The sequence below is a fragment of the Osmerus eperlanus genome, chromosome 6 (genome assembly GCF_963692335.1).
Source record: "Osmerus eperlanus chromosome 6, fOsmEpe2.1, whole genome shotgun sequence".
NCBI classification, from domain to species: domain Eukaryota; kingdom Metazoa; phylum Chordata; class Actinopteri; order Osmeriformes; family Osmeridae; genus Osmerus; species Osmerus eperlanus.
In genome coordinates, this window is record NC_085023.1 from 20,862,887 (window position 1) to 20,881,351 (window position 18,465).

The following is an 18,465-nucleotide window of genomic DNA, read 5'->3' on the forward strand; positions in this document are numbered from 1 at the left end:
GTTAGGAGGGGCCATGGGTCTGCTAGATAACCCCTCTTCACCCAGACAGGACATGACTGCAGGGCCACAAAGCCCCACCAGGAAGATCACAGGGCCTCCAAGAGTTTCTGTCCATGGAGACAGCGCGTCTGATCAGCCGGTCTGAGCCACGGGGCCTTACTTCAAATGGCTACAGCGAAGGACATGGAAAATAATCATCTGAAGATCACAGAATTATTAATGACGACATCAGTGGTGTGGCAGAACAGGGAAAAAACACAAACAGACGAGAGGCACAAACTTCCCCGTAAACTTTTATTAATATATCTCATTATTGTTTAGCAAAGCAAACACCAAACTATGAAGGCATAATTTCATGATAATTTGATTGGATGTATAGTATGGCACCGATGAAAAGAACCCATGAACTGTAATAACGTTGGAAATAAATTCTAACGCTTTTTGCTTAATTTCTGAAACCAATAGACCAGATCAAAGAAACAACAGGAATCAGCCATTACATCAGGTACTTAGAATTACAAATCACCTGCAAGCAAAACACAACCAAGAATTTGCACTTTTGTCACTTTTTGTCTGTTTGTGTTCATGAAGTCTGATGTGAAATAAGGCAGATTCTTTTGATACAATTACAGACAATCTGGTTAAAAGACAAAGAGAATGAGACCGGGGCTTAAGATGCCCGTTCATGTCAGTGAAGTTGAAAGAATTTCTAGCATGCATTGGAAACAACAAAAAGAAGAAAAATTAAATTATCAATCTGTCAAAAGATGCACGCATCCTGTAAAGTGTGTGGGCAGGCGTTGATGAGATGCTTCCTGTCTAACGAGTTTGTCTGCAGATGTGGCTGCTAATGATCAGTGATCTGCTGAGGTGACAGTGCAGGGCAGGGAGCCCGTGGCTCGGAACACACTGCGGCGAAGACGCTGGACTGTGGGACAACGACAACCAACTACTGAGCTGAAGCAGCGATTCTGATGTACAGATCTACAACCTGTCAACCGTCGCACGTTTTCACACTTTCAAACTGTCGCCCAACAGACAAGTTCTCCTCTGCAGCCAGTCAAAACAAAACACTGCGCAACTTTTGTTTTTACCTTTTCCAACGGAACAAAAGATGGTCGAAGCTCAGCTTTTCTCTTGAGTTTTTTTGTTTGCACGTTATTTTCATGTATGAATACTGGTTGCTGTATTCATGGTTTGGTTAGTGTGACTACTACTGCACTGCACATGCACCCACAAGCTCTTTATCAAAATGGCCGATCTTTTTGTCAGCAGGCGCGGCATGGTTTCGTCAGGAATGTCTCGTCAACAATGACACTCAGTGAAGTATGGCTCATCTCTTACGGTTTGATATGTTCAAGTTTCCTAGCATATGTTTTATACATACATACATATTCAATCGATAACGAATCAAATGACAAATTTTCATAACAGAGATCAAAAGTTAAGTAAAATCAGGAATGGGTTTGTGTGGTGTACGACTTTTGTTCTCCTCCCAGGTCCAGTGTCAGAGGCCATGACTGTTTGGTTCCGGTACTGGTGTAGTGGACCCTCACACAGTTGGCTGGCTCTTCCATGAGGTTGCGTGTCCCCCCTCCGCTGGTTATTCATTATTTCCCGGGTCTGGGAAGAGATAAATGCTGGTTTATGCCTGGTGCAGAGTGAGTGGACCAACACGCCAGAGGGTCTAAGTTATGGCTACCTCAGACTGGCGCTCTGCTGGAGAAGATTTATCTCAGTCTGGTCACCTCATAATAACACTGACTCTACTGTGAAGACCTACTAAATAATGAGGTTTATTGCTGCTTATCTGATATGATCATTTCAACCGTCCAGGGTGAAACACGAAGGGGGCTAAGCCTACTGCTCCCTAGTTATAAAACGAGCTCAATCTTCTACATAACCAGAACACATCTCAGAGGTGGTTTATGGGAAGGCGCACACAGGAAGCTGGCTACGTGATGTTCAGCTGGGCTCCTTCTGTAGTTCTGCCTCCCTGGAACTTGATGTTGTTCAATAACCTTTTCCTGGTGACACACACTTGCAAGTCTCTCTGCCAAGTCATATGACGCCAGTCCAAAGCAATCCTCACAATCTGTTCACAACCTTGTCTCCTGGTTTATCTGGGTGAGCAGCAACATTCTATATTTGCATTTCATCACAGTGGTGCTACAGTCTTAGAGTTAACAACCTCACAAGGAACTAGCAGAGACTCCCAGATTTAGACCTTCCCCTAACTAAACACATTCAAATGACATGCAAAATGTTATTATGTTACATCTCCATGGAGACCTGAAAATGACAACATTGCGGTATCCTTATCCGATGTGATTTATCAACATTACTATTGGCCCTGCAGCCTGTGTCGCTTCCAGGTTGAGATAATATGCAATTCACGTTTGATTTATTAAATGTCTGATAGTTGAGTTAGTAGGCAATTCATCACACTCCATCTCCAAAGGCAGGCTGACAAGTGCATCCCAAAATATCAGGGTCATAGCTGCGTGCCTGAGATGAGGAGAGAGGACTCATCCAGGAGAGTGAAAACTCTGTCTGCCAGGCAGCTCCTCTAGTACTGTACCTCTTCAGAGAGAAGAAGAAGAAGGAGGAGGCAGACTGGGACGAGAGGAACGTCTTTGGAGGGGTGGAGAGAGAAAGAGAGAGAGAGAGAGGAGGTGGTGGAGAGAGAAAGAGAGAGAGAGAGAGAGAGAGAGGAGGTGGTGGAGAGAGATAGAGAGGGAGAGAGAGGAAGTGGTGAAGAGCAAAAGAGAGAGAGAGAGAGAAAGAGGAGGAGGGGAGGAGGAGGGAGGTGAAGATGGAAAGAGGGAAGACGGATTCTCAACCCACTCTGGAGACATGAGGGTTCTCAGACAGGAGTGAGTTTGGACTCAGCAGCTGTGGCCACTAATAAGGATCTGTAGTTGGTATATGCTGATCAGAGACGTGACGAGTCAGAGTGTGTGTGTGTGAGTGCGCCAGATTCCCTCCTCCTCCTGCTGCTTACCTTTGGACTGAGTGCTGTCGGTTTGAGTTAAATCAGATCCTTGCGAGCCCTCGGTCGGAGCTTTCATCTCCACTAGACGAGAGAGAGAGAGAGAGAGAGAGAGGGGGAGGAGCGAGGGAGCAGAGGAGGGGAGGAGATGACAATCAGAGCTGTGTGTGTGTCATGCTGAGGGCTGAGCTTGGCGCAGCTCAGATACCTCTGCTGTGGTTTACTCACCAGAAGTGATGCAAGTTTCAAACTCACAACTGTATACCCTCGCAATCTAAAACCATCACACATAATTCATAAAAATAATAATTTAACCTGTAATCTCACCTTCCCTGTTGGCACAGTCTGCAGGTTTTTCTGCAATTAGAAAGCACATAATGAGACAAACATCCACAATTACTATTTTAACTTTAAGAACTTAAGCCCACAAGTACAGTTGCCCTGGCCAGCCTCCATGCTTCCTGGTTGAGGAGTCGAAGGGTCCAATCAGAGCAGAGTTTCATCTGATTCAGGACATCACTCCAGTCAGTTAAAACTTCCAGTCAACAACAACAACAACGTCAAGCACCCTCGCCCCCCCTGCCACCCCCCGCCCTCCCTCCCCCTCCCCCTCACCACTCTAGAAAATCAAACACGACTCCAAACCCCAGGCCTCACTTCCACACTTCCATCAGGCTACGGATGGTACTTAGCTCATCAAAGTTGCCCAAGCCTGAAAATTCAATACCTTCCTAAAGAGTCCTACTTCAAAACGGAACAAAACAAATGCGAGGAGAGGGAGAGAGATGCATGAAAAATTAATTACAGACTGCCGTCGGTCTCAGGCAGAATGGGAACCTTCACGCCTCTCCCCATCTGCCTAACCCTCCATCCCTCCATCCCTCCGTTCTCCCTGCATCTCCCTCCTCCTCTCCCTGTCTCCCTCCATCCCTCCCTTCTCTCTCCACCTCTCAGCAGTCACACAGCTCACTCTCCCCCTCGCTCCCTAGACAAGTCTCTCTGCCTCCCCCTCCCCAACGCCCTCTTCCAAACAAACCACGCCATAAAAATAACCAGCCTCCCCAGGCAGACTGACAATGATGTAAACAAATACAGAGTCCTTAGCAATGATGGGAGAAAGTGTATTATTCAAAATGCTTCCTTTGTAGCCTGTATCTATATCAAACTGATTCTCGGTAAGTCATGACATTTAATCTGGCTAGAGATGCAGAGCGCCTCTGTGCTGGCTACATCTTTATGCGAGCCAGCCATCTTCCAGCCGGCGTCTGAAATGAGGGGAGCCTGAATTTGTGGACAGTTCAATCATGCTATACAGCATCGATTCCTATAGCAATCTCAAACTGTGGGCTGAGGGTAATGGGCTTTGGAGAGGACAGGCATTACAATGCATTCCCAACATAAAACAGTTTTCATCTACGCTAGCTTTTTGGAATGGGATTTCTCTCTCTCTCATTCTCTCTCTCTCTCTTGATCTTTCACCGAGAGCTGGCCGCAGGGAGAAAATGGAAAGGAAGGCGACACCATTCAGAGACCTGAGCATTACTCCCTTCTAATCAAAGCAGCAGATTTTTCTCTGGATTCATCCCCTGCATACATTCTCTTACTGTGAAGAACTAGAATAGTTTGGTCTGGCTTTACACACTTTCAAATATTAAACAAGCATAAACGTGAATACACTAAGTGCTTGTCATTGAGAGATTATAATGTATCATTAATATGAAGTAATAGACCTGGGTCCCGGACATGAAAGGACGGATCGGAGTGTGTGGAGTGTCTGATGTGTACGAGCACAGTCGTCTTCTTGTGTGCATTTCAAATGAACCAGCTGAAAGTGTCCCTGTGTAACTGCAGGGTTTCGTTGTAGCACTGGCCTCATTCCAGACCCTCTCTCTCTGTGTCTGTCTCTGTCTCTGTCTCTCTCTCTCTCTCTCTCTCTCTCTCTCTCAGCACTGATAAAAACACAGCAAACCAAACAGCAACTGAATTTCAGTCTACCTCCCTGTCTACCTGGCTGCCTGTCTGTCTGTCTACCTGTCTGTCCACCTATCTGTCTACCTGTCTGTCTACTTGTCTGTCTACCTGTCTGTCTATCTGTCTACCTGTCTGTCCACCTATCTGTCTACCTGTCTTTCTACCTATCTGTCTACCTGTCTGCCTGCCTGCCTGTCTGCCTGTCTGTCTGAGTGCAGCTCTCAGCCCCAGACAGGATGAGACTGTGTCTCATGTGGCTGCAGTACGCTGCTGACAGAAGAGGCCCATCGTTTAGGGTCGGGCGTGCGGTGGATGCAAACACGAAAACAAGATGGAGGAGGGGAGAATATCAAGACCCTGTCAAGGCTCTGGAGAAACTCCTTCCTTACAGAACCCTGAGAATACAGAACGGTCTATCTCTCTGCTACAGACAGACTGTCTAACAATCCAACACTCACAACATGGGCTCTGTTTATCTTGTGTGGGAGCACCGTGAGTTCAAATCAGGATGTGGGTAGTTGGGGGGGGGGAGATAGATGAAATGTGATGCTGAACTTGATCTACCGGTGGGTCAAGTAGTTTGCTACTGTACTGAATAGCTGGTTTTGCTGAGGAATGTCTGCTTTCAAATTGAGCAAAACATCATAAAGTTTGAATCCATTTGCACTGCATACAGAGAGAGTGTTTCTGATTGGTTCTTTGTGGGTGGTATTCTCTAGTGTCCTGGAAAACTACCCACAGACAATGTGTGTGTGCATGTCGGTGTGTGTGAAAGAGAAAGGGGGACTGAGGGAGAGAGGAAGATCGCTGGCTATAAGTCATCTTATATGCAGACAAGCAGAAAATTACATTCTCCACTTTCCTTTCGTTTAGGAGACATGAGAATCTTCCTTAAACTTTTGTTGGTCAGCGTTAATTCACTGAGTAACACAGCAAGAAAAAGTCAGTCGGCGAGAACTTGACTTTCAAACGCAAGCAGACCATCTCTGGATGCAAGATAATCCACTGTCACATGGGTAACAGCACAAGTGCATTAAGTAGAACAACTCTCCTAGAATCAGCCCCCCCTGCCCAGATTACACCCATCCTTTGTGTGGGGCTCCGCAGGGCAGCTATACATCACAGGGAGGGTGCGGTCTCCAGACTCGTCCGGGGCCCTGGGAAGAAAACCTCAGCCTCCACCATGACACGCTCCTGTGCTTAATGTTCCAGACAGACGGGCAGGGACAGAGGAGGGTCTTGGGTCCCAGCGCTGCCTCTCTGCACCTGGGCTGTGCCTCCACACCTCCTCTGAGGAGACGAGGGATCGATGGGGGAGGGAGAGAGCTTTGTGTGCTCATGCCCTGCGGTGTCGATAACACCCGCCCCCTCGCTTGATCTCCGACGTGGCCTCCACATTCCTCCCTGAGGCTGGGCCTGGGTCTAGAAGCTGGGTCTAGAGGCTGGCCCCGGAGGCTGGGTGTAGAGGCTGGCCCTGGAGGCTGGGTCTAGAGGCTGGCCCTGGAGGCTGGGTGTAGAGGCTGGGTCTAGAGGCTGGGTGTAGAGGCTGGGTCTAGAGGCTGGCCCTGGAGGCTGGCCCTGGAGGCTGGGTGTAGAGGCTGGGTCTAGAGGCTGGCCCTGGAGGCTGGGTGTAGAGGCTGGGTCTAGAGGCTGGCCCTGGAGGCTGGGTGTAGAGGCTGGGTCTAGAGGCTGGCCCTGGAGGCTGGCCCTGGAGGCTGGCCCTAGAGGCTGGGTCTAGAGGCTGGCCCTGGAGGCTGGCCCTGGAGGCTGGGTGTAGAGGCTGGTCTTGATCCCAGGCTGCTCTCACAGGTGTCCAGCTGCTCTCCAGCCCCCCCCCCCCCATTTAATGAAAGCTGAGTCACCCTGGAAGACCACTTGGTTTCTCCAGTGAGGCGGCGCAGGTCTTATAACACACAAACACAGGACCTCAGAGCACCGCTAACATGTTTCTGACCCACGCCCGAAAAAATTAACATTAAAATTCCGTTGAATGATGCTGATGGAAAATGTGTTTCACCAGTGGTAGTAACCATTTCTGTCTCAACTGAGCTGAGGGAGAGTCTAGTGAATGTACCCCCCCAGCTCCTCAGCAGACACTGACTGGACTCTGTAAAGCGACCTTGAGTACTTTGAGTAGTAGAAAGCGCTATATAAGATCAATAAAAAAAAATATTAAAAAAACACAGTGGGGGGGCTCTGATAGTGCTGTGGCACTTCATCATGAGAAAATAAGATAAGTAGCACACAGTCAGGGTCACTGCTTGTTTTCTCCAGAAATCACTGAGCAGGTGAGAGTGCCTTTCACTGGGAGAGTGGGAGAGTCTGAAAGCTGGGTGGCCTATGCGAGGCGATTCTTTATGTAGGCTATGTATGTTAAACAAGTATCCCAGAGCTTTTCATTAAACTTTGGATCCACTAATAGCCATGGGACCCAATCTCCTTATTGAACAGATAATTACAGACATCTCCTTGCTCATGCAAAACAAGAGTGGGCAACCCTTAACCCTTGCCTCGACCAAAAGAACTAATGAGCTAGTAAATGTGGAAACCAAGGCCATTTTCAAATGTAAATGTTACAAGCTTGTAGTGAGGGGCAAGGGGAAATCAGGGATCTGAATGAGCTGCCACACTCAAAGGGGTAAAAAGCTGTTTGGGGGCTGCTCTTGATGGGGGCTAGTGTTTTCATTGCTTTGACATGGTACACTGTCTCAAAATCTAAGCCAATTAGGAAGCACCAAGCTGTGACCAGAGAGGAAGGAGGAAAACCAGGCCAGTCTGTTCAGTGGACGCTGTGACCAGCTCTCCAGCTCTGCTCCTGTGAACAGCTAAGAGTCTTCATCAATATTCCGCCTTTCCCTTTCTCTGATAAAGAAAGCAGAGGTTGTGGACGCTAAACGGCATTGTGCCCAAGATTAGAGGTGCCTCGCGGAGGCGGATGCGAGGCAGGGACGGGGTGGCCTGCAGGAGCAGAGAGGGCCCTGATGGTCGCACTCGCCACGGACATGCTTGACAAGACGAGAAAACACAACGTGGGCTGAATGGGTGGACAGAGAACTAGAGGCCATCTGGTCTGGGTGTCCGGCCTAAGCCAGAGAGAGGGGGGAGAGGGTTAGAGGGCAGAGAGACAGAGACAAGAAGGGAGGGAGGGAGGGAGAGAGGATGGGAAGGATGGAGAGAGAGAGAGAGAGAGAGAGAGAGAGAGGGAGGGAGGGAGAGAGGAAGGGAAGGAGAGAGAGAGAGAGAGAGAGAGAGAGAGAGGGAGGGAGGGAGAGAGGAAGGGAAGGAGAGAGAGAGAGAGAGAGAGAGAGAGAGAGAGAGAGAGAGAGAGAGAGAGAGAGAGAGAGAGAGAGAGAGAGAGAGAGAGGGAGGGACGGAGGGAGCATGGTGTACACAGAAGACACAGGGTCAAAAACACATCAAAGGAAAAGTGACCGAAAGCAGAGCTGAGGTGAGACAGAGAATGGAGAAAACCAAAACTAAAGAAAGCCCCCTTTTCTCTCTTTCTTCATCATCTATCTGCGTTCTCCCTCCCTCCCTTCTTCCCGCCCAAATCATCAAGAGAGAGAGAGACACGGTGGTCCGCCACAGATGAAAGCGCTGACTGAATTAAGCGTAGAAGAAGAGCAGGAGACAACACAGAAATGGAGCAGGGAGTGAAGAAGAAATGCAAAAGAGGCCTTCCCGTGCGTGACCTACATACCTGCTAAACCTGCTGTCAGCAGTGGCCTCATCCTCTCTCATCACTTAGAGAATTACTTTACATAATCTCTGGGCTCTCCCTGCGCTGAGCGAGGCGTGGAGGCGGGAAGCTGCCCGCTGATGCCTGTCTCTGAAGGCCCTGGCACGCTGTCTGGGCCATGAGACTGGTGTCTGCTGGGTGGAGTGAAAGCAGAGCGAGAGAGAAGGCTCCCTAACCCCTCGCTGTAAGTGGGACACGCCACAGCTTCCGGAAGCCCCGGAGAAGCTTACGTCTATTTAAAACGCAGGCACACCTCAAGAAACACACAGTGTTTCTGACTTCTGTGTATCTGATGTGAATATCTTATTTTATTTTACGTGAGAGATCGTGGTTCTGAGGGGGGGTCAGTGTGATCAAAGTGGTAGCTCAATGTGTAAAAGCGCGTAGCCCCACGCAGGGGGGTCAGGGTTCGAATTTCCTGCATGTCTTCCCCTTTTCGCTCTCTCTCTCTCTGCATTCCTGTCTCTCCAACTGTCCTATCAATAAATTCATCCCCCCACAAAAAAAGAATAGCTCATTCTGCCATGAGAGAGGGAAGAAGGTGCTGTCGGCCCAGTTTGAGGAGGTGAGACGTGAGGAAGTGAGACGTGAGGAGGTGAGACGTGAGGAGGTGAGACGTGAGGAGGTGAGACGTGGGGAGGTGAGACGTGGGGAGGTGAGACGTGAGCTGAGACGTGGGGAGGTGAGACGTGGGGAGGTGAGACGTGAGGAGGTGAGACGTGGGGAGGTGAGACGTGGGGAGGTGAGACGTGAGGAGGTGAGACGTGAGGAGACGTGAGACGGGAGGAGGTGAGACGTGAGGAGGTGAGACGTGAGGAGGTGAGACGTGAGAAGGTGAGACGTGAGGAGGTGAGACGGGAGGAGACGTGAGGAGGTGAGACGTGAGGAGGTGAGACGTGAGGAGGTGAGACGTGAGGAGGTGAGACGGGAGGAGACGTGAGATGGGAGGAGACGTGAGGATGTGAGACGTGGGGAGGTGAGACGTGAGGAGGTGAGACGGGAGGAGGTGAGACGTGAGGAGGTGAGACGTGGGGAGGTGAGACGTGAGGAGGTGAGACGTGAGGAGGTGAGACGTGAGGAGGTGAGACGTGAGGAGGTGAGACGGGAGGAGACGTGAGACGGGAGGAGACGTGAGACGGGAGGAGACGTGAGGATGTGAGACGTGAGGAGGTGAGACGGGAGGAGACGTGAGGAGGTGAGACGTGAGGAGGTGAGACGGGAGGAGGTGAGACGTGGGGAGGTGAGACGTGAGGAGGTGAGACGTGAGGAGGTGAGACGGGAGGAGGTGAGACGTGAGGAGGTGAGACGTGGGGAGGTGAGACGTGAGGATGTGAGACGTGAGGAGGTGAGACGTGGGGAGGTGAGACGTGAGGAGGTGAGACGTGAGGAGGTGAGACGGGAGGAGGTGACACGTGAGGAGGTGAGACATGAGGAGGTGAGACGTGAGGAGGTGAGACGTGGGCAGGTGAGACGTGAGGAGGAGAAACGTGAGGAGGTGAGACGTGAGGAGGTGAGACGTGAGGATGTGAGACGTGAGGAGGTGAGACGTGAGGAGGTGAGACGTGAGAAAGTGAGACGTGGGGAGGTGAAACGTGAGGAGGTGAGACGTGAGGAGGTGAGACGTGAGGTGGTGAGACGTGGTCTTGTGAGTCTCACCGTGGGACACACCGGGGTCCGTACCGTGGGAGACACCAGGGTCCTGCGATGATCCGTCAGTCTCCATCTTCTCCGCCTGCTCGTCTTCTAAGAGAAAAACAAAAGGTCAAGGTGAGTTACGAGAGACACACAGGGGAAAAGCCCCTCGTTGGTTTATACCTCTATTACTGCTAACTCACTCAAGATATTTTCCATCTTCAAACCTGCCAGAAGTACACAAACAGCCCCTGAAGAGGAGATCACATCGACATCTGACTCTAGAGGGTGTCATCTGACTCTAGAGGGTGTCATCTGACTCTAGAGGGTGTCATCTGACTCTACAGGGTGTTATCTGACTCTAGAGGGTGTCATCCGACTCTAGAGGGTGTCATCTGACTCTAGAGGGTGTTAGTGCCCCGGTGTGTGGAGGAGTTTGTGCCGTCACGATTCACTGTGTGTCGAGGGGGATCGAGAGCGCCCCCCAAAAAATTAAATTATATATATACAGTTAGGTCCATAAATATTTGGACATTGACACAATTTTCATCATTTTGGCTCTGTATACCACCACAATGGATTTGAAATGAAACAATCAAGATGTGCTTTAAGTGCAGACTTTCAGCTTTAATTTCAGGGTATTTACATCCAAATCAAGTGAACGGTGTAGGAATTACAATACATTTTATATGTGGCCCCCCCCTTTTTAAGGGACCAAAAGTAATTGGACAATTGGCTGCTCAGCTGTTCCATGGCCAGGTGTATGTTATTCCCTCATGGGAGTTCGTTATTTCATTGACAAGGAGCAGATAAAAGGTCTAGAGTTCATTTCAAGTATGGTATTTGTGTTTGTAATCTGTTGCTGTCAACTCTCAATATGAAGTCCAAAGAGCTGTCACCATCAGTGAAGCAAGCCATCGTTACGCTGAAAAATCAAAACAAACCTATCAGAGAGATAGCAAAAACATTAGGTGTGGCCAAATCAACTGTTTGGTACATTCTTAAAAAGAAAGAACGCACTGGTGAGCTCAGCAACACCAAAAGACCCGGAAGACCACGGAAAACAACTGTGGTGGATGACTGAAGAATTCTTTCCCTGGTGAAGAAAAACCCCTTCACAACAGTTGGCCAGATCAAGAACACTCTCCAGGAGGTAGGCGTATCTGTGTCAAAGTCAAAAATTAAGAGAAGACTTCACCAGAGTAAAAACAGAGGGTTCACCACAAGATGTAAACCATTGGTGAGTCTCAAAAACAGGAAGACCAGATTAGAGTTTGCCAAAAAACATCTAAAAGACCCTGTACAGTTCTGGAACAACATCCTATGGACAGATGAGACCAAGATCAACTTGTACCAGAATGATGGGAAGAGAAGAGTATGGAGAAGGGAAGGAACTGCTCATGATCCAAAGCATACCACCTCATCAGTGAAGCATGGTGGAGGTAGTGTTATGGCGTGGGCATGTATGGCTGCCAATGGAACTGGTTCCCTTGTATTTATCGATGATGTGACTGCTGACAAAAGCAGTAGGATGAATTCTGAAGTGTTTCTGGCAATATTATCTGCTCAGATTCAGCCAAATGCTTCAGAACTCATAGGACGGCGCTTCACAGTGCAGATGGACAATGACCCGAAGCATACTGCGAAAGCAACCAAAGAGTTTTTTAAGGCAAAGAAGTGGAATGTTCTGCAATGGCCAAGTCAATCACCTGACCTAAATCCAAAATTTATTCAAAATCTGAAAGTCTGCACTTAAAGCACATTTTGATTGTTTCATTTCAAATCCATTGTGGTGGTATACAGAGCCAAAATTATGAAAATTGTGTCAATGTCCAAATATTTATGGACCTAACTGTATATATACACACACATCTCCCAGACTTTTCAAACACAGGTGTGTTATATGGCTGTAGGCAAACAAATTACACATCCACACTGGGCGGATTCCTCTTGGAAGAACCACAACGGGAGGAGGAGAGAGTATAAGGGAGCTGATCAAAAGAGGATCTTCAAAGCGGTGCAGAGAAAGCATGTCCCCGGTAGCCTATTAGAGGAGACCCTCTCCTGGAGTGCCTGGCTTTGATGCAGGGGTCCAGGCTAGAGGTGACCAGCATAATGGACACTCTGCACAATGCTGCAGTATTCTCAGACTCAACAAATCACAGAGGAATTTGAGGTTTTTGAAGTTGTGTGTTCCTCCCCAGTGAGCTAAGAGAGACCGTGGAACGATGTGAAGTGTTTTCGTGTCACGCTAGGAAGCACTGGGAACCCATCCTCTACGTTTCCTCCTTAACTACAGACGATGGACGCAGTCGTCATGGACGCAGTCGTCATGGACTTGGAGTCGGATAACAGTGTGGTTGGGGTGTGGAGCAGGTGGGTGCAGGGTTGAGGTGGGCCGTGGAACCCGAACATGGAACGAGCTCTCCACACAGAGAAAGACAGAGCAGGGAAGGTTCCATGAGGCCTTCGCTTCCTCTGCCAAACACAGGTCTTGGCTCCAAATCACAACTCCAATCAAACGTAATCTTATGCCAACTGTTAATGATGCCTCGACAGTGCACTGCTGCGGGCTAGCACAGCACAGCATAGCTCAGCTCAGCTCTCCACAACCACATTACGTACGTCAATAGTGTCCCTCGGAGCGCCCCACACGGAAACAAAAGGACACAAAAGAACCAATTAAGGAATTCCCCGAACCTGCTCCCCCAGACGAGGGCCAGACAAGGGCCAGACGAGAGGATCACTTCAGCATACAACAAACACTCAGGACGACAACCGGCAGACAGATATGCCAAAGCATGCTGGGAAAAATCGTTCACAAGGTGTGTAAAAATAACAAATAAAAATAAAGAAATAAACTAACGCCAAAGAGGAAATGCGTGTGCTTTGTGCTTAAATGGATCTCTAAGATGTTTTAGACTCTATTTCTACCCGTCAGACATAAAATCTGGTCCACGCCGGGCTTTGCCGCTGCGACAACGATTCCCACATCGCCCAGGGCAAGTCTGGAAAGTTTCACAAGTGGCATTTCGGTTGGCATGTTGTGCTATTTGTATCAACAAAGTCAACAGGGGTACAAAGGCACACAGGAAAAAATAAAATAAATCGATAGCGTACCCTCCCTCCCCAACATGAAACCAACAAAGGAGCTGGATGAAACCATGGCGGATGAGGAGGACGCGATGCAGAGGGGGGCACACAGTCTGCATGTATCTTACTATCTCTGATGGATGTTTCCAGAGAGAGGGAGGGAGGGAGAGAGGGACATTGTTTTCGGGCACCATATGGCATAAGCGTGTACAGCTGTGTGCTTCAGCTTTGAGCCTCTCTGGGAGTTAGTGTGACACAGCGACGCTTCTAAAAAAAGCAGCAAACCATCAATACTTAAAGCGCTGCATCCACCAAGGAAACAAAAAGAAAAAAAAATTGGAAGAGGAAAAGTTCTCAGTTCCACACACCCCGAGTAAACAAGTAAATAAATGAACAAACATGTGAATGGATAATGACGGTCCCAGGAGTGCCTGCTCCTGTTTGTGTGTTTCTAAGATGTCACACAATGTGGAGTCCTAAATCTGAGACTGGCAGTATCACAGAGGATAGAGGAGAAAGACAGAGAGAGACAGAGAGACAGACAGAGAGAGAGAGAGACAGAGAGAGAGGGTGACAGAGGAAGAGGGAGAGAGAGAATGAGAGAGGGTGACAGAGGAAGAGGGAGAGAGAGAGTGACAGAGGAAGAGAGAGAGACAGAGGAAGAGGGAGGGAGAGAGAGAGAGAGAGAGAGAGAGAGAGAGAGAGAGAGAGAGAGAGAGAGAGAGAGAGAGAGAGAATGAGAGGGAGAAAGAGTGTGTATGTGTAAGAGAGATATATATATATAGAAAGAGAGAGAGAGGGAGATAATGTGTGTGTGTGTGTGTGTGAGAGACAAAGAGAAACAGTGTGAAAAGAGATATAGAGAGACAATGAAGAGAAAGATGAATCAAAAACGGGTGGAAACTGACTGAGCTAGTGTAATGGTGCAGATAGGAAATTGGGATTGCTGTGACATCCAGTCGAGTCGACCTGTCTCCTCTCCTCCTCTTTTCTCCCTCCTCCTCCTCATCCCTCTCTCCTCATCCCTCTCTCCTCCCTGTAGGGTTCCTCCACTCCAGGTTTAGTATGCCATCCCAGGCTTGCTCTGCCCCCCTCACCTCCCTCCCCACCCCCCTCCTCCGCCTGCCCCCTGGACACACACAGCTACACCCCTCCACCTGAGGACTCTCTCCACACCCACCAGCTGTCAAGCACCAGGGCTCAGAGCGGAGACACAGCCTGCAGCGCTGGTCAGCTCTGGGAGAAGGAGATGAGCAGAAGCACCTTCTAACAGCTTGTTTAAGATGCAGGAATATCCCCCCCCCCCCCCCACACACACACACACAGCTGCTCGCTTCTGATTCACCCAACTGTCAACACTAGAAGACAGTCAAAAAGAAATCTGCCCAGTTTGGTTTGGCGATCGAGAATCGTACTTTATGTGGTGTCTGAGGAAAGTCAGACCGGAAGGAGTGATGAGATACAGTCTCTTTAAATCCAGTAACATTGGGAGAAGCAAGTCATTAAATCTCACCTATTGAGACAGGATATCCTCTCTAGCAGAAGAACCACACTGCATGAAGGGAAAACTTCATGCAGTAATCTTGCTACGCAGATTAATTTATTTGTTGCTTAAGGCTACGAAGGCTTCTTTTTAATGTATGTGCCCACAGCTTACTGAGGCGATTACTGCACCCGAAAGTTCCACAAAAACAAAAATCTTTTGATAGATATTCAAAGCGCTATGACAAAATAACCTTTGTTTTCTTTGTAAAAGATTGATTATGAGTATTTACATAATGAATGGGACTGTGTCTGCAATACTTAATCCATTTGATTTATTTTCGGATGAAACTTTTGACAAGAAATCTCTGCCATTTCAACACAGCGATGGCACAGTACGTGAGCAGAATACAATGCCGGTATACTGTATATACACAGAGGGACAGGATAGGTATGCTGGGTGTATATATGAACCACACTAACATAGTTTATAAACAGATTTTTAATCCAATTAGTTAGTGTAGCGTCCAGGAGGCATTAATGGACGCCTCCCTGGTGAGGTGTTCTGGGCACGTCCCACTGGGAAGAGGCCCCGGGGAAGACCCAGGACACGCTGGAGGGACTATGTCTCTCGGCTGGCCTGGGAACGCCTCGGGGTCCCCCAGGAAGAGCTGGTGGAAGTGGCCGGGGAGAGGAAAGTCTGGGCCTCCCTGCTTAGGTTGCTGCCCCCGCGACCCGACCCCCGGACAAGCGGAAGATGATGGATGGATGGATGGATAGTTAGTGTAGCCTTTTCCCTCTGCAATGCACAGAGGCTCCACACATGTCGCTGAACTACACCGTGACCAACCCAAACCCTCAAGACAAGGAAACCCTCTCAGGAAAACTCACAGAAAACGTGTTAGAAACCCAAACCCTCAAGACAAGGAAACACTCTCAGGAAAACTCAGAGAGAAGACGTGTTAGAAACCTTGAGAGGACAGTTCTGGGAGGTCTCCCCTCCTCCAGAGACGGGTGAACATCAGGTTGTTATCTTTCCAGGATCAATCTGCACATGCGTGTGAGGTGAGGTGCGGTCCTAGAGTCCACAGAGCAGGAGGACAGGATGGCGTTTGTCAGAGTATTGGCTTCTGCATGCAGCACAATGTTGTCATGTGTGAAAAACATGGGGTGTCTGTAGTTGTGAATGTACAGTACTGTAGTGAATGTGTCAGTGCCCCCAGAGAGCACATGGGTGTGGGTGTGTGTGTGTGAGAGCTCTAACACCTCCTCTGGAACGGATGGTATCGATCTCAGCTGTCACTATGACTCCCCCAGGTTAGGTCTCTTCTCTGCTCCAATAACAACGACCGAGTCAAGGATCTGCACTAATAACAACGTCTCCTCACCGCTCCCTCTCTCTCTCTCTCTCTCGCTCTCTTGACAAAGAGACCGCTTCGGACTGCACCGCCTTCAAATTGTTTTATTCATTATTCATTTCTCCCATCATTACTTGCTTTTTATCACTCCTGTCCTTTCAATAAAGCTGGGTTTAAGCGCCGTGGCCGGTAGCTTGGCTGATTACAGTTATTATTTTTAATAACGGGACTGGTACTGAGTAATTTGAGCATGTCCTGTGAATTGCAGGAAATGTGTTGCTTCCAGTCTCCTGGTGCCTCCATGCTCTCTCCGGGGAAGAAGAGATGTGTGTGAGGCGGGGGCAGAGCAGGGTCTCCGGGGGGACAGAGATGTGTGTGAGGCGGGGGCAGAGCAGGGTCTCCGGGGGGACAGAGATGTGTGTGAGGCGGGGGCAGAGCAGGGTCTCCGGGGGGACAGAGATGTGTGTGAGGCGGGGGCAGAGCAGGGTCTCCAGGGAGGGAGAGATGTGTGTGAGGTGGGGCAGAGCAGGGTCTGGGTCCTGCTCCAAGCGCTGCACTGGACTCTGTCTACCTTCCCCACCTGCCACAACTGTTTCCTGGCCACCACCCCTCAGGGCCCACCCAGCCACCCCCAGTAGCCACCCACCACCCCTCAGGGCCCACCCAGCCACCCCCAGTAGCCACCCACTACCCCTCATACCCAAGGTGCCATAGTCCAGGACAGACGGGCTCACAGGCTGGACAGCTGTCTGTCCAAGACACACAGCATCGGGCCTGTAGACCTGGAGCACGTTACCCTAGCAGCTAGAAAGAGAACTGTTGTGCCGAAGGTAGAGAGATGGAACCCACTCGCTCTCGTTGTGAATCTACTGACTGTTAGTCCCGCGCCCAGTGAGGCGAGGCAGAGGGTGAGTCAGAGCTCGGGCTTTGGTGACGAGGCATTGGGAAGGTAAAGTTCATTGTCCTCGACTACCCCCTTCTAGCCTGACTCACCAAATATCCATCTGGGAAGTCGTCCTTGGAAAAAGGAAGGCACTTTCCAAAAATACTTGGCAGGTGATTGAATGAACCATCTGTCTATCATTGTCTATAACGGGCCAACTTAAACCTGGGCAGACGCTGCCAGTAGTTGGTCAGTGGACGCTGAGGTGTCCGAGCCGCTGTGCTGGGGCACAAACAGATACGTTGGAGCTGTGCAAGTTGGACTTACGCACGGTCGCAAAGTTACGCCCGACCCTTTAGACTAGAGAATACACTTACAATGTCACTTTACTAAAGCAAAAGAAGACTTCAGGTGTTGAGCAGCGAGGCGGATGCTGTAGAGACAGAGCTGTCTGCAGGAAGCAGGTGTCTGTGATTACAGGAAGTGGTCTTACCTGCGGTGACGGTGGCGGCTGAGGCAGTGTTTCCTGTCTCCTCGTCGCCTGGCTGGGTCGTCTCCCCGTCTGATTGGAGGAGAGAGGCAGGACATCGTGTCAGACCCAACACCTTCACCACAACCTTCACCACAACATCACCACAGCCCCTCAGTGCTTGTGACCGGGTCCTGAACCAGCTGGGGCCGGGGCCGAGATTGGGGCCGAGGCTGGGGCCGGGGCTGGGGCCGAGGTTGGGGCCGAGGTTGGGGCCGAGGCTGGGGCCGGGGCTGGGGCCGGGGCTGGGGGCGTGTGTCTCGTCACGTCTTTCGGCCGTGCGTGTGTGTGTGTGAGAGTGTGTGTGTGCATTTGAGTATGTGTGTGCATGAGTATGAGTGTGTGTGAGTGCGTGTGTGTGCCCTCCTCTGAGGCCTCTGGTGACAGCCCAGTGTAGCATGACTTCTCTGCACCAGCAGACAGCAGCCCAGCCTTCCGTCACACACACTGGTCTCCTGTTCCCCAGTGAGAGGTAAGAACACTGGGGCTGCCTCACTCTCCCCCACCCCACGCTCCTACCCAGCTCCCAGCGTGGGCGCCATCAGAGCGCTCATGATCACTGAAGGACCGCACCTGAAGATGAGGCACCAGACAGGGAAGCACACTACGGTCTGGATGGTTCCTACCAACCACTCGTCTCTGAACTGTAATTTCACCTCAGTGGAGCATCTGTCTGTGATGTCACTTCTTTGAACACTTTGATTTAATCTCTCTCTCATCTTTCTCTCTCATCCCCCCCCCCTCTCTCATCTCTGTGTGTGCTTTCACTGGCTCTGTGATGAAGAT

The 18,465-nt window shown here is 49.8% G+C and overlaps 1 long non-coding RNA gene across 1 annotated transcript; it reads right to left on the bottom strand.

The window, feature by feature from the left end:
* Positions 1 to 275: 275 nt before the first annotated feature.
* On the bottom strand, positions 276 to 17,715 carry LOC134022649 (uncharacterized). Its single transcript, XR_009930668.1, has 5 exons — positions 17,644 to 17,715; positions 10,359 to 10,445; positions 3,320 to 3,349; positions 3,005 to 3,076; positions 276 to 1,623 (listed from the first exon to the last, which is right to left on the bottom strand). It is a non-coding gene; the product is annotated as an uncharacterized LOC134022649 (long non-coding RNA).
* Between the last annotated feature and the right edge of the window lie 750 nt (positions 17,716 to 18,465).